At 41.5% G+C, this 22,887-nt stretch overlaps 1 long non-coding RNA gene across 1 annotated transcript in view; it reads right to left on the bottom strand.

Moving 5' to 3' along the window:
- Positions 1-2,666: 2,666 nt before the first annotated feature.
- The window catches only part of LOC111221594, a 153,626-nt gene continuing 133,405 nt past the window's right edge, over positions 2,667-22,887 (bottom strand). Inside the window, exon 3 of the long non-coding RNA XR_002665097.1 lies at positions 2,667-2,710. This is a non-coding gene — a long non-coding RNA (uncharacterized LOC111221594). The remainder of the gene's footprint in view (positions 2,711-22,887) is intronic.

Raw genomic sequence — 22,887 nt, forward strand, 5'->3', positions numbered from 1 at the left:
TTTTAAGTCTTTTTTTTCTACAATTTTTCATTTCTTCTAGATTAAAGTCAATGCCAAATCCTTTTATCATGACCTGGTGGTGCACTGGCAGCGTGCTGAGGTGCTGTGATCAGATGCTGCTATGTCTTCGTTAAGCCTCTGTGCACCCCTGTTCACCTCTATTTGCAGTGAGATTGGGAACTGGAATTGGCCCTGTCACTGTTTACCCTGTCCTCTCATTTGAGTTAGCTTCACGTTCTCTTACACACCCCTTGTTTTCCTGTCAGAGCACGACTGATTACAGCAGGGACTGATGAGTCCAGACATGTGAGTAAAGCACAGGGACTGCGGCTGAATGCTAAGTGAATAGTTCGGGGACCGCCATGACGCACTGGTAGATCAGCAGCTTCGGCATGATCAGTCCATCACATGGACATGAAGAGAGAAGATTAAAATGACTCTGGAACCAAATATAACCAATGAAATTCTGCCTATATTTCATTACATTTTTTAAAATGAGAATAAAGATTATTATTGTGTTTGGACACAGTCACAAAAGGCCAATATAAAACAAATTTTGAAGAAATTTTTGATTTCTGAAAAGTAAGAATTTTGCATCAAGAATACATTTAAAACATAAAGATATACGACCAAAACTACTAACGATAGGAGAAAGATTTGGAGACAGTCCCTGCCAATATTAGGTGCTTTGCTCATAATTGAACTAGATTAGTTTTATTAGGACTTGTCATATAATACAATTTTAATATTTCAAAAAATTTCATAAAAAGCAAATGCCCTTTTTTCGTTTATTTTATTTCATTTCTTTTTTTCATGTTTTGTTAAAAGCAAAGCAATTCTGGGTTGAGGTTAACATGTAATGTGTTATATTTTTGGCAGCTGTAGCAGGTTGTCTCTCCTGTGGTTTATTAATTCATTTCAGGGGATTATTTTTCAGTGGTTTTCTAGTAGCTGTGCTTGTTTAGTGAGGGTCAACATACAGGATACAGGTTAGGTCGTAACCTTGTAAATCTGGTCATTAAGCAGTAATTTGACTCAAATCACAAGGTGCTTTAATCCTGTATGAACAGTCCCCTGGATTTACACATAATGCTAATAGAAATACCATATAATGCTCCCTAGAAAAGCTAATCCATTTCAGAGAAATAGATGATTAAAAACTAGCTTAAGCCTCATCGACACTGAAGTGTAAATAGCTCAGATTGGTTAGCTGTCATCAGCAAATTACGAGTTGGGAGGAACAGGACTGTCCTGCACCTGGGATCACGCCTTCAAGCAACTTATTTCTTCGTCAGTGGTCTTGAAAGCATACATTCTTAGCCCGCCTGCTAGCTCACCTCTCAGCTCCAACCACCCCACACACAGGACCATCCCGGGCCTTCATAGTGACTCCTGATTAGCCTGGAGCACTCTCCTGCTTTCTGCTCTCGCCTCTGTTTTCCTCTACATTCCCTCCATTACCACCCCCCCTGCAGATGCTGGTGCTTTACTCCATCCTCCCCAAGTGTCTTATCTTTCCTCTCCCCTCCACTGCGGCGCATCACCTTTGGCCTCCACTCTCCAACCTATAATTTCCTCTTGCTCTCATCTGTGCCCTCAGTGTTGCTCCCCAGCTTATGTTCATGATAACCAGCAAAACAATAAAAAATAGCCTCCAACAATAAACACAACAATATGCCTACAAAATTTAGTACCATTACATCTCCTGTGACTGTGGCAGGTTCCTCCCTATCTTCGGCACGGCACAGTGATAACGATGGAAATAATGACGCTAAAAGTTTCCTTCTTAGACACTTTTACAGAAGCCTCTTGTCCCACAGTTCTCTGTGTGGTTCGGCACTGACAGGCACTGAAGTGTGTGTGAACATCTGAACAGAGCAGCACTTACTCAACCTCTCTGCAGCTCTGTGCTAATGAGAGGTGTGTGTGTGTGTGTGTTTGTGTGTGTGTGCATACTGCAAAGGGCTGTCGCACTGACTGACACTCCCTTATGCCTGAAATAACTCTTACACACGTCAGGTGGCTGTTGCCCCAAGGTCCCCAGAGCTGAGGTGTCATTTAAAAAACACAGCTTGTTTTTGCTGCAGCTTACATACTGCTGCCTGCCAGCCCCCTGCTCTGCCTGTTATGGAGAAAACAACCCCCTCCCCCCCAAAAAAAAAAAGAATCAGCCAACAGCTGAATAAAAAGCAGCAACAATGCCGGGGCTGATACTGATTGAAAATGTGTCTCCAGCTAAATTCTGCAATTTCACACATTTCACACTTTTTTATGCCGTTTCTCTCGACCTTTGTATTGTATGGTTTTATGTTGAAGAAGCTTCACAGAAATCTGCCACTATTGATCACTAAATGATTCTGGATGTTTTGCACTGTAAAGATTTGCTTTGTGAGTCCAGGGATCCAAACATTGCGGAATAAACCACTAAAGAAGCATGAGACAGTTTGCAAGCATTTTTTTTTATTTTTTTTATCTTATTCAGTTTGCTTCTCGTTTTTATTACACGTGAAGCACCTGGTCAGGTATTCATAAACGACACGCTTGCTTGGGAAATCAGCTGAAAAGCATCCGTGGCGAAATGTCTTCGATCCCCAACAGTTCTCTCCTGGTCTCAGCCTGAGCCTGTCTGATTACCTGGCTTCAGCATTTAAAATGCTCATTGAGCCCCGAGCCCTCCCTCGCTCTGCTATCTCAGGCTCCTTTCTTCTCCCTGTCAGGGAAAATGCCAGAGAGGTGCAGTGAGAGCCGTGCTCCACTCCCAGGGCTGGTAATTTGACAGCGAGCAGAGAGGATGCAGAATAATTGGAATAGCATTTACTTGTCAATGTGACACTGACGGAGAGCTCAACATTTAACACATCCGACTGGAATGGGGGGGTGGGTGGGTGTGAGTGGGGGGGGTGAGGGGGGGTAAAAAAAAAAAAAAAATGCAAGTCAGAGATTCCTGGAATAGATTTCACAAGTTGTCTAGCTAAAGCAGTGGTGGGTTAATCAGACGAAATAGACATCTGACCTTTTGTCAGAGCTATTTGTGTCGGGAGAACAGGCAGCAGCAATACAAATGATGATTTTGGCCAAACTGTGGTGTTTGTGATGTTTTAAATTGGACCTAACTCAGTGGGGCAGATGCATCCACAGAAAGTAGGAGGATGTGACTGGCAGCTTTCACAGAGTGATGAGTTTTCCCGAAAGCCAATCTCCCTGTTATCAGCTGATGCAAAAAGTGAAACAGCGAGTAATCTTTTTTTTGTCGGAAAGTGCGCCTGTCAAACGGCACCACAACCAAAATCAAAAAGCATTAAGATGATATGACTGGCAGGTTTCAAAGAACTTTTTAATTGGTTCCTTTCACTGAACAGTATCGTTTCACAGTTTCCAATGTGAAAAGAGTGAATCTTCCTATTAGCACATGACACATGAGCAAAACAGCAAGAGCCTGTATGTCTGCAGAGATGAGAGAGAGAGAGAGAGAGAGAGGGGGAAAAAGAAAAAAACCTCATCCTTCAACAAATGTCACATTAATTTCAGCAGCACTGGTGCTCTCACACAATTTGGAGAACATAGGCTGCCATGTTGAAGTGATGCTGAGACGTATTAATTTATGATAGCTTGTGTTTGTGAGTCAGCCAGTGATGGTGAGAGAGGTCCACAGTGAAAAGCTGAATGCACCAGTAACCATCAAGACACAGACGAGACAATACAAGTGGCGGTTACATCCTCTTTCGGCGGGTGCTGGCTAGCTAGTGAGGATGACTGCTGCTGCCAGTCTCAGAATAGAGGGACAGCGCAGTGTAATGAGCAGGATTACCAAGGGAGACTGGCAGGAATAGTATGGTATCAAAGGAAATCCAGTCAGTGAGGGATATTCAGACAGCACTCCCGTTCTTTTATTCATTGCCTGCGCGCCCAGAGTGACTCAGCTCACTCTCCTGCTGTCAAACCCTGTCATTATCCATTAGCGTGTTTCTGCCTCGCCGGGGACCGCCCACTGCTGCTGCTGGCATGTGTGAGTAGGTGCGTTTGTGTTTGTGTGTGTATGCGTGTGCGCTTTATGATCAGGTGCAAGTGAATGTTGTGTATGCACGTGAGCGTTGGTATGTTTGTGTGCCTTTCGCATCACAGTCTTTGTGTACACACTTGAGGTTAGAGTTTGCCCTGCAGGCTCCTGGTAGTGGGCAGGTTTGTTGATTGTTGATAGCTGCGGTAATGGCTTGTTAAGCACTGTGGGTTTGATAAGCAGCAACAAAGCCTCCTTTAAGACCATTCAAACAGATAGAGAAGATAGATCACTTGCTGAGCTTGGAGAGGATGGCCCTGTGTGTGTGCAGGTTTTCATACCTGGTTTTAAGTAACTGATTAATTGCAAATCTATATTTAGTTACTCTGCATTTCGATTAAGAAAAAATATTATTTCCTAGTCCATTTTTAACCCAAAATGTTATGGCTTCATAATTCCAGTATTGTATGGGTTTTATGGGTCTATTTTCCTAAGAATCCACATAATTTGGTACTATTTGTTGGGAAAATATGTAATTAATTACTTAATTAACTAAGCAAATACTCCTACTATTAAATTATTATTGGAAACTTTGTTTGCTTAAGTATGAACATTGAACTGTATGTTTTCTGTGAACAAATTGCACGTTTTTGGATGTTCAGCTCACTCCTTGGTTATGTAAGCAATTAAGTAATTGGAAGCATTCCCCTTAAACTCCATGTCATCATTTCCCTTGGATTAGTACCAAATAGTAAAGTTCATACAACAAAAAATCCTTGGAAATTATTCAGAAAATTAATCATGGCAGACATTTTGACATGTCATAGTCACAGGAGCAGAGTTGTAATCAGTGACATTGATGATGGTTGCTTACTGAGAAACAAAATGGAGCCATCAGTAATGTTATTAGGTACACCTGTGCTTTTCCTGATCGTTGTATCCAATATCACTTCCCATTTATTTTTTTATTAACTTCTACATTTTCATTCAAAGGTCCAACATCTGACAGACGAGAGGGAAAAGGAGAGAGACTGGAGGGAAATGACAGACAGACCTGGAGCTCCTCTGTTAATCTGTACTGTAGGTTTATTAGCTGTTTGCAGTCCAGCAGTCAAGTTTGTTTCTGAACACACCTTGAGACGAGCTTTTGTTTTTGTTTACAACTGTTTTTCAAAGAAAGGCAGTGAAACAAGGAAAACATCCCCCAGTGTCAAACTGTGACACAACAAGATGCATGAATTTACAAATCCTCATAGTCTCCCTTCATTTGCAGGTAGAGAATGTCAAACATTTTCCTGACACCTTGCTTGTTAGTTAATGGAGGCCAAGGCCTCTCTGAATTTGTCTGCAAGTGATCTGCCAAGCGGCACTTCTCTCAATAAAAATGCCATCTTTTAGATATTATATCTCTCAGCACCTACTGGAACAGAAACATCACTGCCTTCTTTTAACAATGTCTTACTGCATACACCTTGAATTTTCTGCAGTTGTTCCAGTTCCGTACAGTCAGAAGTTCTACTAGTAGAAATAAGACTAGGTCATGACCTAGTATATGGCTGGGCCACGTTGTCTTTGCATTCTGCCTTGTGTCAGCTGGTTTCAGCCTATCTGCATCTGTTCTCTCCTACTCTCTGTGTTCACAGATACAGTATTTTAATACAGGCAAATTTCTGCAGGGGGAAAACCTGACCTCACGCTCGCAGGGCGACTGTCTTCAACAGAATGTAGATAAATTTGTCCAAAAAAACTGCTAGATTTGTCACTAGGTGCTTTAAAAAAAAAGAAGTCAGTCAAAGGGTCTGAAAGGTCTGAAAATCTTGTTACAAAAGTGTTAAGTTAGCAACACTACTTCTTCTGCTTCTTTGGGGTTTTGTTGGCAACCATTATGTTGCATTACTGCATCCATCTGGTTTTAATCATCTTACAACATTGTAATTAGTCCTAATGTAGAATGTTCTCCCCTCCACCCTGTTCCCACTCCCGCACTTCTTTAATCCTGGTCTCCACCCGTCGTAGTATGTGCTGTATATATATGTGATAACAATACATCCCTTTATAGGTGACATATATGGGGACATCATTATTCATATAGGGATACAAATGTCATATATTACATTTCAGCATGGGCAGTGGTGTAACTCCATCACCCACTCAACTCTATCAGTCAGTCAGTCAGTCAGTCAGTCAGTCAGTCAGTCACAGACATTTGCGTCTGCCCTGCTGCTGTGGTTCAGCCAAAAATAATTGCAATATAAACTAGGCTTCATCAGGACATGTACCTTTGAGAAATGTAATTTTGTCATGTTGCAAGGACCTGCTGCTCATGTACAACTCCTCAGACTTCTGGGGGTGTGAGTATGACAGTGTGTGTGTGTGTGTATATGATAAGGCTAAGAAGGCTGGGCCTTAGGCGTTGCTCCTCTTTTCTCTCTGCTCAGCCGTGTTCCCTGAGGAGGGCAGGCAACGGCCCAGAACTGCCGGGCTGGTAGAGATCCAGATAAGATGGACAGAAAGAGAGAAGGAGATGTGTGCATCAGTGCATGTGCGTGTGTGTGTGCAGGTGAATGTGTGAATGAGGGTGCGAGGGCAAACATATATCTTGTCAGAGAGAAAAAAAGAGGAGTTAAAATCAGATGAGAGAAAGACAGCAAGCAGACAAAGCAAGAGGGAAGTAGAAACCGGTATACTGAGAAAGAAAAGATGTGATGGAAAGAAAGAAAGAAAAAAAATGCTCAAACAACAAGAGAGGAATAAGGAAAAGAGGCAGAGAGAGTAAGGCTGAAAGGTAATAGAAAAAGTGACAAAGACAGAGTGATGGTAACGAAGAGTGAGGGGGAGAGAGAGACAGAGAAAGAGAGAGAGAGAGAAAGGCAGAAAGACCACGAATGAAATGAAGTGAGAGAGTTTCATGCCAGCAGTGAATTGTTTCAGGCCTTCTGTCAGCTGTGTCCACCTGAGGGGAAAGTCCTCTCCTGCCATCTGTAACACACAGCCTCAACCCTTCCAACACCGCTGATGATGTGATGGAATTTTTTCACTAACAAGCAGGATTTGAAATAGGAAAATATATTCCTCCGGGCAACGACAAAGTTGTCTCATTTGCATGCTGTGTCTTCGTAGTTTGCTAAGTAGCCACTGGTAAGCTGTTATTCATACAGGAGGGTGCGTTGCTTATTTAGGCATCCAGCAGATACGGCGCAACATTAGCATTAGCATAATTTTAGCACATCTTCTCTCTGATCTGGCTGTTTAGCTGTTAGATGCCCCCACTATGTTCACTAGCTATAGTCTCTAACTATGTCTGCTGTTTGGTTCTGGGCAGGCAGCATATGATGGGTTTGTAAGAGCTTCTTGGCTGAAAACAGCAGCCTGCTGCAGCTGGAAAGTACGCTCTTGAGAGCTGTGACACTAAACTGAAAGTGTAAAGTTGAGGGCCATAAAACCTATTCACTGATTTGTGCAGCTTTGAAATACAGACGATGCAATGCGTGGGTACGGTGGCTTTTAAGGCGTCGGAAGGTACCTTGATGAAGCTATGCTGAGTTAAAAAAATAAAATAAAGTGATGCCACTTATTACTTTTGCTGTAGAGTAATTAACAAAGCAATGCAATTACTTTCTCTATTAGTAAGTAGCAAGTGATGATGTATTTTTTAAATACCAGAGCCAAACACACCCATGTACGCTGACAGGCCTGCACTTCACATCCCCTGCGGTTCTTACATGGCCGTCGTCCTCTGGTACATACTGAATCAACAGCAAACATCATTGTGTGTCTCTCAAAACGAACAGTCCTGCTTTCCAAGGTGAATGAGAGTGACGCAAGATGGGAGTTTGTGGTCAATGTAGGGAATTCAAAGAAAGAGAAAATTAAAATGCCATTCACAAAAACATCTCCTCTGATGTCGCTTTGTTCATTTGGTGAGATTACGTTGAAGCTGAATTAAAATCTCAGATAAAGAAAAGATGAAAAAGAAGCAGAAAATAATCTAAATGGCAGAAGACTGCAGCCCTTCTTTATTAACTGTTTCAAGTGGAGGACAGAGAGAAGTGGGTCGAACTGCTCTCAGTTTGCATTAGCTGTAACACAACAGCAATTCCTCTCAAACGTTGTCCTCCAAGCCTGATTCATTTGCTTTTAGTGTAGTCTAATTAAGATTTCTATGTAGGAGGTGTAGAGGAAGAGGGAGTTGGAGTAGCCAACTGCGACAACAACCTCAATGTTGTCAGTGTCTGAGAAAATGCAATTGATTAGAGCAAGATTAGAAAGTGCTGGAATGTAAACTTTAGTATTAAAGAAGAGCACAGCTGAGTCAGAGTCGGAGTGTTAAAACTGATACAGAAACAGCTGTTCATCACTCAGTTTCCTATAATTTACATGGTCCAACACTTGTGATTGCAGCAGCAGTAGCAGTTACAGTATTTGCTTATAATATATAAATACACAACTTAGATCGGGTGCAGTTAAATCGTTTCTTTTACAGAGAAATCTTGAAATGAAAGTGACAAAAGGTTAAACTATTATTTAGTTCAAGAGGCAAAAGTAGCGACCTAACAGTCAACTAATTCTGCAGCAGGCTCAATGTGTGAGGCGAACTTTAATATACAGTACTGGTTTATGTTTCCAGCACTCACTGAGACAAACAGTAAGTCCAGTATTGCTGCTGTTGCTGAGTCCAGATTGTCTACACTTGAATGAAAATGGAGACATAATGCTTCCTTTTGCAATCACTAACGGTGCGCAGTGTTAATGTACAGAATGAATAAGGCCACGAGGGGTGACGGCAGCCAGGAGAGCTGGTGTCAGACTGAGAGTGGGAGGCTGATTTATTGAAAGTGGTGTGTGCTTCTACAAAATTGGCTATTCATTGTACTATAAAGTGAGTCGGTACAAAAAAAAGACAGAAAAACTTCAGCCCTGTTATTTTGTCTGACACAATTTAGTTTATGTCCCTCAGAATCAAAGAGGGAGAATAAAGAGCTGCAACTTCACAGCACAATAGTACAAGGAAAACTCACTGTCCTGCAGTTGCTATTACTGTCTTACTCATAATGTCCAGTGTCCAGTGAAGTTGACAGGAATCTGTAGAAATAGTCCCTGTTAGAGGCAGGCTGAGGTGAGGTGGAAGTATTTACTACTAAAGACAAACACTTATCATATTATAACTTTCCTGATGTATGAAACGTTACAGACTGATGATACCTAACATTGGGTGGTTTAGAGGATGAAGTTTGCCTTCACTTCTCAGCAGCTTTAGAGAAGCTTATTTGCTGGTGAACAGTGGAGGAGTGCGTTCCTGACGGGCAGCTGAGTTTCACTTTGTGTTACTGTGTGTTGCAGAAAGTGTACACTTCAGCTCCATGGCCAGTCATCTTAGGTTAAAACTATACAGTTTCTCCAACACTGTTATTGTGCTGCTTGCTGTTTGATGTTGCTGACCTAAAACTTTAAGCTTATTTTATCATTGCACTCACAGCGTCAGTGAAATGCCTACAATGGAAAAGTGAAAGAAGCTATTCCTTCCCCCTGCTGTGGCTGCTTGCCTTTATAGCTGAGTCTTTTTGTCTTGTTTTGTAGTGTGTTGTGCTATGAGACTGTGTGCTGCAGAACTTGGCCGGTTTCTACCCTCAGCGGGTCGATCGACTGACAGCTCTGATGTTGCATGAAAAGCAGGTTCGACTGATGAGGGCTCCGGCCAAGCGGGAGTTTGGCCGGCGGAGCGTTGCCAAAGCGCCAGCTCTATGGGAGCTCTGTGTTATTGAATGGGGCTCACTTTGAACTCAGTGCCTTGCTCAGTGGCTGACAATGGACTTATAACAAATATACCAGTTCCTCAGTTTGTGTAACGTCGACAGCCAGGACAGAAACCCTGGTGGGCTGTACAGGCGGGTGCGGGGGTGCGGGGGTGCGGTGCGGGGGGACTGAGAGACAGAAAGATATGGAGAGCAGAGTGGAGAGATGAGAGAGAGAGAGAGAGAGAGAGAGAGAGAGAGAGAGGCAGTGATAAAAATGACACCAAGGGGCAGACTGAGAGAAACAGAGATAATAAAAAAGGGGAGAAAGACAGAAAAAAAGCAAACAAACACAACAAACAGAAATAGAATATGAGCTGTGCAACAGAACAATATGTGACCCAAATATGACAATGAAGTAAACCAGAGAGAGAAGAAGTGGGCAGAGATGGGACATGGGAAGATGGGGATTTCAATTAAATTTGTTTTTTTTTAAAATACATTTAAGTAATTGATGCTATTATGTTTTACATTTAAAGAGCACATCAAATGTTTGATCCAATTATCTAACAGTACCACATCTCTGTCCTAGAAACTCTGTTTACATACGGTACTTCTAATCTTCAAATCATGGTCTTATAATATAAAAAAGCTTTTTTGAAGCATGATACTAGAGATGTTTACTTGAATATCTAACCAAAGTATTTTTTGAAACTAACCACACACAGAGCACAAACCCTAACCTGCGTTGTTATAGTCCTGCACCATCAACTTTGAACCACTTCCCACCGTCATCATGCAGTACAATAATGTTGCACTTCCATGAATAAAAAATTCGTGTTTGCTCCAGGCAGCGATTATGTGTTATTGCTGTTTTTTTAAACAAAACAAAACAAAACAAAACAAAACATAAAAAACATATTCGTTGTAAACAGTTATAATTTTAGGAGAAATGGTTATAATTTTGGAATTTACATCATCGTATGAAGGAAAACTCAAATTAGGCTCTATAATTAATATTGAAAAGGCTTTTTTCCCCCACTTATATTCTAGTACATAATGGTCTCAGCGAATAACAAATTATATTCCTAACATTAGTAAAACTTCCAAGAATCACAGATGTACTGAAGTTACACTAAAATAAGCCTAATGGAAGCGGTTGTTAATGAACACAACCCACTAAAATCTGTGTACATAAATGAACATGTGTCATTTGAAGACATTTGTAATGTTGTTTTCTGTTATTTTTGTTATTCTTGCACGGATTTCATTATGTCCAGTGCAGTTTTAGTATTACATTTCAAACTCACATCACAACAGGAGATTCAACCAACTGATTGACATGCAGGTGTGCAGGTCTGCTCCTATGCAACCTATAGTTACCCATAACACCCCTCTCAGCTTTGCAGGGACATTTGGATGTATTTTTGCAAGTAAAATTATTGCATGAGACAGACTGCTCAGTTCTACTCTAATAGCTATTAAGCCCAATAGAAAAATGTTGAAAATCTCGAGTGTTTAATGGGTATGCTACGGCCTATAAATTTAGGATTAACTTGAGGTATTTATCTTTCTCCTCACAGAAGGGCTGAAAATGTCAGGTCTGGGTGGTCTAATGAGGAGACAATAACTTTTCTGAAATCAATAGATGGAAAAAACATGCACATTTTCTTTTCCATCACATTTTCTGCTCTGATTTTCTGGAAATTCTCTGAAATTTTACAGACTGATTTATGTGCAAAATGTGTGACTGCTATAAAGAATCACTTCATATCCAAAGATTTGAAGTTATAAAATTTAGGACTGCGAAGATAAAGTCAGGCTTTGGATTGTTTTGGTACGTCTTTCATTTTTCATATCATTAAGCTTCACTGTCTGTGAGATAAACTGCACTGGAACTGTTGTGTCCCATCAGGGCCCCAACATCAGATAGAGCTTCATGCCTCTGCATCAGGGAAGAATCTTGTCACACTAGAAGCCATTAATCTGTCCTGTGCATCACTCTAATAGCGAGCTGTATATCGTGGCCGTAAGTGAACAACAGCGTGGGGATGACATCAGCTACCAGGAAGATGAGCTGTCAGTCAGGTGATTGACAGACTTGCCAGGGACTCGCAGCAGCTGAAAGCTAAAAGGAAACAGCAGATTGCTCACCAAGAAGAGAAAAGAGGAAGTCAAGCGCCTTGCCAGCCATCCTGCCTAATGATGGCGGCCCACAAACCACATACCAGGATAGAACAGCCTTGCGTCGTGTCGGCGCGGCATTATTAATGACAGACACTTAAAACCTTATTACAGCCTCAGCTCGTGGGCACGCCTGATGGCTTGGAGGTTCAGCCTGCCAGGGATTGGCCAGGTAATGAATAAATGACACGCTTAATGATTCCACCAAAATAATATTGCGCTACATTAATACCAGAAGGAGAAGGAGGGAGTTTATAAAAGTAGAACAGTGGCACAGTCCACAGTCACAATCACAGTTTCCACATGAAGAACAATGGCAGCCAGGACACAATAATGACTGTCAGACAGCGGCAATGAACAGGTGAGATTATGAGCTGATGTGATAATTTTATTCCTCATGGCCAATTTTTATATTAAAAGGAACTTAAATAGCTGAAGTATGACATGGCTATAGAGTTAATACCTGTCATTAATCTTTACTTCCACAGAAAACGGGCGAGTAATTCAATCAGCTGTTGAATGTGGGAGTGTCCTAAGTGAGGGCCAGACAAAGCCAAAGGTGGGCTAGTATCCCTTTTTAAACCTTGAAGCTGCACAAATCATTTTTTATTTTTTATTTTTTATTAACAAAAGGTAAAATTAGCATGTGTAAAGTGAAAAGGCTCAACTGCACTGATGAATCCACAGAGAACTATCACCCAGTTCTGCAATGTTCCCTTTAGCTTTACCGAGCGTTTTAGCATCTATCAGCTTATTGCTTTGGATTTACAGCCAACTACCTTACTGTTTAGGTTCCCTCTCACTGCTTCCATCAACATCATTACAAGCAGGAGCAGGCAGTGTTTTCTATTAAGAAGCTATAATAAACCCACTTTTACACAACCATAACCAGTGGTTCTTGAACTTTTTCACTTCAAGGACTCCCAAACTGGGACAAATCTGATCCCAGACCCCCAACTGATTTCTCTATATGATAAGATTTTTGCTTTGAAATGTTCTATTACAGAAATGTTTTGAAACCTATGACCAGAACAGTCATACTTTCTGTGCTACTTATGGATGGAAATATAGTGAAAATAAGTTATTCCCCTTTAGGACCCCTGGGGGTAAAGAGCCAGATATTTCCCAAGAAGGAGACAAAACAAAAACAAACAAACAAACAAATAAAAGAAAGAACGGTTAATACTGTTTAACCATTATTTTCCAGGGAAAGAAATGGCTGAGCCTTGTGTGCACCACCTTCATATTTTTCATAATCTTGGCCAATAAGCTGCTCTGCTGGAACACTCCGTGCTTCTATTTGTCTTGCTCAAAAGCACCTTAACAGCAGTTTGAGATAGGGAAAGTTCCTTCTTTTCTGTTCCTGGCTTAATGCCTTTTCTGTCTTATGTAAAGCAGAAGCTGCCGTGTTTTTGAAAGGCGTTATCCAAACAAACCCCCAGTTCCCAAATTCACACCATTGAGGTTTTCTCGCCAGTGAACCTTTCACAACCCTTCTCTACCCAATCCAGATAAGATGGAAAGTGTCTTGGATTATGTTTCGCTGCAATAAAATTCTGCACCAGCAGTGTCTGAGGAAACAGGAAGTTTTAAGTGTTATCTGTGCTACGTTGCACCCTTCATCCCCCACAGCGCGGTGCAGTAATTGCGCCGCCTGCCAGCATGGAACGAGTGCCTTCTATTGAGTGTTTCCATCATTTTGAAGGTTATGGCACTTTGATGTAACACGAGCTGCTTCGTTTGAATATCGATTGCCACAGCCTGTGCTTAAGGTGCCTCTCTGGTGTACATGTGGACCATATCAAACATTTTGAATGAAAACATTTACCAGGAAGGCATGAAACACAGTTAAACCAAGTGGGAGCAAAAGCAAAAGTGTGCTTCATCAAAGTGGTAAAAAGTGGCCTATAATCAGGATCTAAGCGGAGTTGAGCTTAACTTTCATGGTTATGGGATATAATTGAGTTATAGATGTAGTTGAGATAGTCATCTGCTTGACTTGTGTAAGCTAGAAAATGTATTTATTAATTCACAGGCCATATAAAAGCATCAGTATTACATCCACATGAATGATTTAACATTAAATTTGTATTAATGCTTTTAAAATACATGTGGAAGGGATTACAAATAAACAGCTGGGGCCAGATTCATAAAACTCTGTGTAGATTCATGAGTAAAACTATGTGTATGCAAAAAAAAACATGCATATGTTAAAAAAATTATGCATACGCGTTCTTTTCGTTAAAATTATAAAGCCGCATGGTTCCGCTTCATAAATCTCACTCACTGAGAAATTGGGCGCACGTGAATGAGCCTCATTTCCACTTCCACAATTAGCCATAAATGGATGAGGACACTCGCTTAATCATCCAGTTTGCATTAAAAAAAAAAAAAAACACTGTCCGTGCCACAAGTTATCAGGCACAGAAAAGAAAGATGAGAACAAGCGTGCGTCAGCTTACTTTAGTACAATCATTCCAATTCAAAGTCCTCTTTTACTCTCAACTACATTTATTGGGACTAGAGATGTCTTAATGAGGCTACCAGACAGGTGTCTAAAATTGTGAACAGTTTACTGGATGCCTCAGAAATAAATAATAAGGATATTACACAGTGCTGAAGGAAACATTGAGCATGCACACAATTTGAATTGTAAAATTGTGTAAACAGCAAACAACGCATTAATGCAACTATAACACATAACTCAGAGAATACAAGACTGCATTACAACAAATTGCGAACAGTGAGTAGTTTGTGATGAATCATCTACATCACATCACATTTTCACACAATAGAGATGATTTATAAGTAACATAAACAAGTACGTGGGTTAAAACTGGAATAAACTGGTTTGGCAGAATTGTATTATTGAATAAAAACAAAAGTGTGTGGTTTTGTTGAAAAAAAAAAAAAATAAGGCCATCACTTTCCATCAGATATGTCCCTGAACTTGTGTTTTACGTGAGCTATGTACAAGTTGCAGGTAATGGCTCTGAGAATATGCTGGAATTTGAGAGGAAGCTGCAGCGGCTGTGCTGTAATAGGAGCATAAAACACTTGTGTCCTCATCCTCACACTCCTGGAGTATGTGACAGTGTGTCAGTGGTAAAGGCACACCCACAGCAATAGCTACAGCAGGGGGAAAGATTCAGTGTCACCTTAACAAGCTGGAGTCATTCCGCAGCGCTGAATGACGTGAGCCATTTGGCCTCACTGAACAATCTAGAGACCAAATGTAAGCTAATTACTGGTATTGCCATTAGCTCACCTTCAGCTTGTGCTGAGCGCTCGTCCGTGGGGCGTCCTTCTGTCATACAGAGGCCCAATAATCCACAGCCAGCAAGGATAAAAGGCGACTGTACATCTGCTAATTAACCTTAATTGCAAATGAAACTTGGGAGGCATCATTCATTACAGCGGCATATACACTGGAGCTCAATTCAGATGTTTCAGCGTGTGATAAACAGCACTGTGGGGAGACGCTCTCGTTATTTGTCAGCTTTTCACGTTAGTTCCAATTTCCTTCGCTCCTAAAATTCAGCATTAGAGGAGAGATTGGCTCCTGAGAGACAGTCTTTTTTCCACTACCCAGGGATAAAGTCATAATATGAAAAAATGGAAGCCACATAAAAGTTGCTCTGCTCAGCCGCCAAAGTGAGAGGAGCTAAGATAAGCAGGGGAGAAATAGGATCGTTTTCGTAATTGCGAATGTTTGAGCTCTGACTTCTCCCCTCCTCTTCACCTCAGGCCTAATGATTTGTTTCATGCTGTTATTTGTCCTGGTTCTCTTTTGCCTACGTTAGGATATTTCAATAGGCGTATTCTGTGTGTCTTCCTAATTTCCAAAAGAAAAAGTTGGTATCTATCTAACTTTTGGCCTCATATCAAGTCAAAAAAAGATGGGTTTGTATCCCTGGGGGAGCAGAGTGGGACAGACTGTGTCATGATCAAAAGACACTGAACACACTATCAGCTGTTTTTTTTTTTTTTTCCTTTTCTCTTTGCTTTGTCTGATGAAATGTGAGACAGATAAGGGGATAATATTAACATTGGCAAGCTGTCAGCCAAGTTGATGGACAGCTTTTGATATTGGTGGTTTTGAACAAAATGAATCGCTATATCTTTTTAGGAGACGGCAGTGTGATGCTGCAGAAACCATCCTGATGTCTCCAGCGTTACATTCTCATTACCGTCATTTAGTTGATGGGCTATAGTTTTAGTTTTGAGCAACTTACAGCGATTGCAGCAATAAAATAAGATTCAAGTCTTACATCACCAGTATTGCCGCTTTGTGTGCCAGAGCGCTGAGAAGCAGCCAGAAGGAGCCGTGTAGGAGGGAGTGACATGGGTGAGTTTGTGAGAGGGTGATGGCAGGGCAGGCTGCAGCTTTTTAGGATGTTTCCCTGTTGACGTGGAGTCCTCCAGTAGAGGATAGAGGAGGCTTCCCCCCTGTGATCCCATCCCTTTGGCGAAATGCTAACATGCATGTCTGGATCAGAAAAATATGCGAGGACACAAATTCCAAATAACACTGTCTGTGTACCATCGTGATTGAATCGCTCGACAACAAGAGAAAGCAATAAAATCAGCGAGAGCGATGCCAAGGCGAGGATCACAACCCTTTCAGAGTCCATATCCTGCAGACCCGAGTGCTGGAAAAGGTCAGCTCTGTTTTCACCGGAGGCGGCTGGAGCTGGATGGACTCCAAAGCAACTGGTGAGAGGAGAAATAGTGGAAGGGCAAATCATTCTGACCTGGCAGCAACACCCCCCTCCCACCCCCACCTCCCACCCCCCTACTGTGTGGGTGCCTCTCACTATCTGTGGTCATCTTTTCTTCCATCTCTCTGTTCGTCTCCCTTCACAGCTCTTGGACGGACGCTGTTTAATATGCACACAAACGCACGTGAATGCTCACAAAAAAAAAAAAGAAAAAAAGAAAAAGGAGGCCATCTGCTGCAAGATGAATCAGCAGAGTAATAAATCTGGATTCACGTCCTCCCACTGTGGTTACTTTGTCTGATTTCTAGGAAAAATCATTCATATTAAATAGATGGAAGGGAGAGAAAGAATAAAAAAAAAAGGGGGGAGAGAGAAAGCAAAGAGGTGTGATGTGAATTACACCATTGAATTGGGTGTGGCTTGGGCCTTTGGGTGATACTGACATTTTGCCACAGAGGAGGATTCACACCGCTGCTCTCTCACACTCTAAAGGGCTTTTAAGAAGAGGAGCATATTGTGCTGTAGCAGGATAAATGCCACCCACAAAGGCCGCTGTTTCCCTATTTCCTCCCATGCCGAGTTGAAAGGGCCTTCAAATATTCATAAACATCCCCATCAATAAAGAAAAGCGGCAGACATCGCCTCACCACCACACAGAGAGAGCTCTAATGGCCAAATGGGACTGAAAGGCAAAGAGGTTGGCGGTGGGGCGAGAGTGGGCCGGTGGTTGTTTAGATGATGGCACCTTTTACCACAATATTTAGGAGTAAATGGCTCCTTCAATTATTGCGCCATTGATTGTCAAGGCTCATTCGCTGACGCTCTGTATGCGTTGGCTTTTGCAAATGCATTCCTGTGTCCGTCCCCTGACCCGCCGGCGCGGCCTACGTGAACCTGGCTGATTGAGGAAATGTGATTAAGTGATTAAAGCAGAAAGTCAGGACTTGGACCAGCGCCGCTCAATCAATAGTTCTCATACGTCAAGAAAATAAAATGCTCTCTTGACTGTTTGATTTAAGCTGCTGACCTGACAGAGTGTGAATGCGGATGAAGCAGCAGGTGTTTTGAAACTGTTCTGTTGCTCCTCACAAACATCGCTGCAATAGAAAGAATCCAGAGCAGCTGCAGCAGAGAGTGAAGCAACACTGTTGGTGATATCTCATTTTCAAGGCACTTTTTTTCTTTTCTTTTTTTACACATTAAGCATATTATTACAACATTAATGCAGCTACAGGCATGCATTTGTAATTACCCCTTAGATAATTGAAGTTCTGAATGTTTTCATTCGGAGGAAAAAATGGAATTTTCTAGTGAACATGGTCATGGTGCAGAAAATTAGACATTAATACCAGGATATTAGAGTGGAATTGAATTTCACAGAAAAAAAGTATAAAGTTATATGCTCTCGCTCTCCGGGTTACGCCTGTCAAACCCTGATGAAAGGCCATAAAGTTAAAAGATCCACCAAAGAGAATCTGGCTCTTTCAGAAATGAATTCCACTGATCCTCTTTGCAACATGTAGGTTTTCAATGGAACTGCTGAGACCAAATATTAGCACTAGACTGCAAAAAGAGGAAAGCATTTGATTAGAGACAGAGAGAGAAAACTGAGAGAGAAGCATGTGGGTTTGCATGCGTCTCTGGGAGGAATGTGTTTGCATACGTGCTTGTATGTGCAGCCTCTAATGTCAAACAGGAGGCGCGCTGAAGGTCCCGTGTGGAAGCAACCCATGCAAAGCTACGCTTCATTTAGTCTCTGTCATGCCAAAACCTACGGCAGATCTGATATAGAGGATACTGTTTTAGAACTCCGGGGTTACTCCAATAGCATGCAATTTATTTGACACCACGGCTAATCTGAATGCTCCATCTTATTCCGGCATGTTATCTGTTAAACAACTGCATCTGCTCTTAGCTGTGGTGTGTTAACGCCTAGTGTGCACAATAAATTGCCACACCCCTGCAAGCAGGAGATGGATTACAGTGCTTTCATGGGGAGAAAATCACCTACATTAGCAAAACGAAAGGCCACCGTCATATACAACGAACCCAGCCCCCCATAAAGAGAGAGTTAATTCCAGGGGGAGCTGCGTGTGTTAGAGGCAGCATGAGAAAGAACAAAGAGTTGATGACTGCAAGGTCCCACAAGAATAGAAGAATAGAAGAATTGATCCTCATAACAAAATGCGTCTTGCTACGTTCAGGGTAGAAATAGCAGTGCATGCAGTAAAACCAAAACTGCATCTGGTATGAGTGAAAATCTGCAGTCTGCAGGCCCTGGAATAAGGCTTAACAATTAATCATAATATTATCAAAATTGCAATATGGCGTAGTGCAACATTCAAATCGCAAAGGCTGCAATTTCTTTGATAAACGTAAAATGTATCACAACATACCATAAATTAAGCATTGTGGTCCTACAGATATGCGCCGGTCTATAAATCATGTTCTCCAGACATAAATGTACACGTTTGTTGGGTCAAAGACCAAACAAAAATCACATCATCATCATTTTTATATATTTTTTTCCAGTGAAAGTGAAATGTAAAACAACAATTCCAACTGAAATCATGATTCATATTGCAATCGCAGTATTTTTGCATATTGTTCAACCTCAATGTCATATGTCAATTAAAACTCTAAAAATACATTTTGATTTTGAATAATCCATTATTGTGTGATTAGATTTATGATTCGATTTATATTAAATGAAAATAGAGAAAATAGTTTGACGTGGTTATTGTTTGGTCTTTGAATACCCGATCACTCACAAGAATTTGTGGTTTATCCCAGTTACCTCAGTGTCAGCAGAATTTCATTTTGGTAAACTGGTTGAATGAATGTGTATGTGGATGGGACTCTTGGTTTGTGCAGCGCCAGTCAGTTTGTGCATCAAAAGCTCGTCTTGTGCAGCTTTAAGCTTCGTGGTGAAGAGGATGGAGGTTAAAGGAATGAAAACAAATCTAATAATATACAGGAGCTCATATCTACAGATGTGTGAGCGTTAATCTTTGATCATACAGTACTGTATGTGCTGTTGTTGGTGTGTCAGTGCCGTCCCTGCAGGGGGGTGCACATGAGTGTGGCTGTGCTGTCTAAGAGGCAAAGCCTGTTTTATTGGGCAGCAGCCCTCCAGCCCACAGCTCTGTGTGTATACAGTCAGAGCAGCGGGACACACAGAGATTGCCACCACCTGCGGCTCAGCTGGGAGCTGCTGCAGAATGAGAGCTGAGAAAAAAGATGTGAGGAGATGCGGTATTGAAGAAGGGGCGAGTGGAGGGAGGTGAAAGAGGAGTACATAATTACATGGCAGAGCAGAGGCTCATATCTAGGTACTGCAAGAACCCCCTTCCTCTTTTCTACAGGTCACACACACACACACACACACACACACACACACACACAGAGACACAAACATTCAGAGCCACACACATACACACAGACCTTCTTCCCATCACCCCCTCCACCCCCTTATGTCTTCATTTAGGGGAAAACAATCCATCAGACAAAGGTCAGTTTACCCCCACCCCCATCACTCACACAGACACACACACACACACACACACACACACACACACACACACACACACACACACACACACACACACACACACACACACACACACACACACACACACACACTTAAGAGGGAGCAGGAGGAGTTTCCAAACAAGATAACAACACTCTTTTTTAAAGCCTGGTTTAGTACGTTATTATGAACACCTGTACCTGCTTATTGATGCAATCATCCAATCAGCCAATGTGATGCATGAAATCACACAGACAGAGGTCAGAAGCTTCAGTTAATGTTCATATCAAACATCAGAATGGGGGCAAAAATGTGACTTGTTGGTGCACAGCAGTCTCATAGGTATAGGGTCAGGCTGGTGGTGGTGTGGTGGTGTAATGGTGAGGTCTTGCCACACTTTAGTTCCCTTAATACCAATCAAAATGCCACAGAATGAATGCCACAGCCTGAGTATTGTTGCTCACCATGTGCATCAATTAACCATCTTCTAATGACCACATCCAGCAGGTTAATGCACCATGTCACAAAGCAAAGTGTTTTCATGAACATGACAGTGAGTTCAGTGAACTTCAGTGGCCTCCCCAGTCACCGCATCTGAATCCGACAGAACACCTTCATATGGTAGAACTGGAGACTGACTGACCAGTCTTCAAAAATGATGTGATGCAGTCATGTCAACACGAAGCAGGATCTCAAAGGAATGTTTCCAACATCTTGTTTTGAGAGCGAAGGCAGCTCATACTTATCATTGAGTAACATTGTGGCGCTCTATACAAAGCGATAAAATGCACCTCTACAACAAATACACACCAGAATCAAACCTTATGAAGTCAAAGTGATGAACAGAAAACACTTTCCTTTATATCTGTCATTAAATCCAAACTGCAAACACTTTCTATTGCACTCTTTGTTGTGGTAACATTAAGGCCTGCCCACAGACAAATGAAATGAACTGAAATTGATCCTGCTTGTGTGTGACTTCCTAAAGCTGATATTGGGACATCAACAAGAGTTTATAGAGGGAAACAAAACAAAGTTGGAGGGAAACCTTAAAGGGTTACAAGATGCAGTTGTTTTTATAGGTCACACACATAAAGATATCACACAAACAGCAGTGATGGAAGACGTGCTGACATGTTTTACGTATGTGAGAGCAGGAATAACTATGTAAAACATGTGAATACTAACAATACAACACTGTGCTGTTGAATAGAAAACAACTGGAATCTGCGCTGGGAACTGTTGCTTCTGTTCAGCAATTAGAAATGCTTCGTGTGACACTAGAAAAAGAAAGTCTGGGTGAGACGAGCACCGACTACAGGCTGCTGTCATCTTGTAGCACTTATGGTTTCAGGAGGAGCTACTGTAGTGGAAAAGACATCTGAAAAGTGTTTGCCTCGCCTCCTGATGCTGCTGTGGTCTCACTCTTTTTGATATTTATTGAGGGAACAGCTGCATTTTGTGGTAGCCGAGGCAACTCAGAGATAACACTTGCTTGATATATAATGTGACCTTTTTTTTTATCTTTTTGTTTTTTATAAACTCAAAGCATCTACCATAAACCAACCATGGTGCTTGAAATGTCCCTCTATGACAATTAACACTACCTTTGCAACTACACGTGTGAGAAAAACCGGCTGATATCCACGGTTCGTCTACACTCAGTTATCAGATCCATGTGATGTTCTTTACGCTCCCTGCCAGGTGCAACAATAACCCACTGAAGCTGATTTACATCTACAACACACACGTACTTGACGGGGGGAAAAAAAAAAGTGCAGATAACTGTAACACTCGCTAAGTCGAGACAAACAACTCAGGGAGATAAGAACAAAAGCAAAAGGTAAACATGTTAGTGTGTGTTCTAATGAAGTGATTAAGTAAGTCTGGTTTTCTCAGACAGGTGCTATGAGAGTCCCGGGGGCGTGACAGCAGAGGCTTAGTCTTCAGCCGTGACTTTGGAAGAGACAAGAGACCCCTGACTGAGGACCTCAGGCTACACATGAGCTCAAATGGGATTGTAAGGTTTGGAGTAAAACCCAGACATAGACACAGATAACTATTCCTTCATTGTGCAAATTGGAGTCATTATTATTAACACTGACAGTGATCTGGAAATTTTAAACATCTGCATTCTGTACTATTGCTTCATGTGAGTGCAGCATAAAAGACTTTAAAGATCCAAGCAAGTTCATGTATAAAACAGGGAATAGTCAGTGTCAATGATCCATGTATATGTGCAGGAGATTAAAAAAAACTTTTATTTATATATTTATTTAATTTGCAGCATCATACAACACGCTTCTCAGGTTTTGTTGACAATTTAAAGAGGTTGGCCCATTTCATATGCATCTATATTGTAGATTTTAAGTGCAGTTATGGCGACACACCAGTGACAGTTTCAGGTCTTAAAGAGATGTTTTATAAAGGTTTTAAAAGCTTTTTATTTGGTATATATTTTGTATTTGCTAGTTACAAAACACGGGTCAGTATCAGGAGTGAATAAAAACTGATCCAGCACAAAACCTGCAATATCCCCAAACTTAAACTAGTTAGTTTTTCACACTTGTTGCCCAGAGAAGATTATTAACATCTGTGCTGGTTGTTCCACAGTTACATAACTGCTGATAGTGTCTTCACTGCAATGTTATTAGGAGGCATAATGTTTTACACCTTTGTAAAGGGTTTAAGATGAGAGTAGAGTACACAATGAGTGAACTGAAT

The sequence above is a fragment of the Seriola dumerili genome, unplaced genomic scaffold (genome assembly GCF_002260705.1).
Source record: "Seriola dumerili isolate Sdu_G_001 unplaced genomic scaffold, Sdu_1.0 BDQW01000003.1, whole genome shotgun sequence".
NCBI classification, from domain to species: domain Eukaryota; kingdom Metazoa; phylum Chordata; class Actinopteri; order Carangiformes; family Carangidae; genus Seriola; species Seriola dumerili.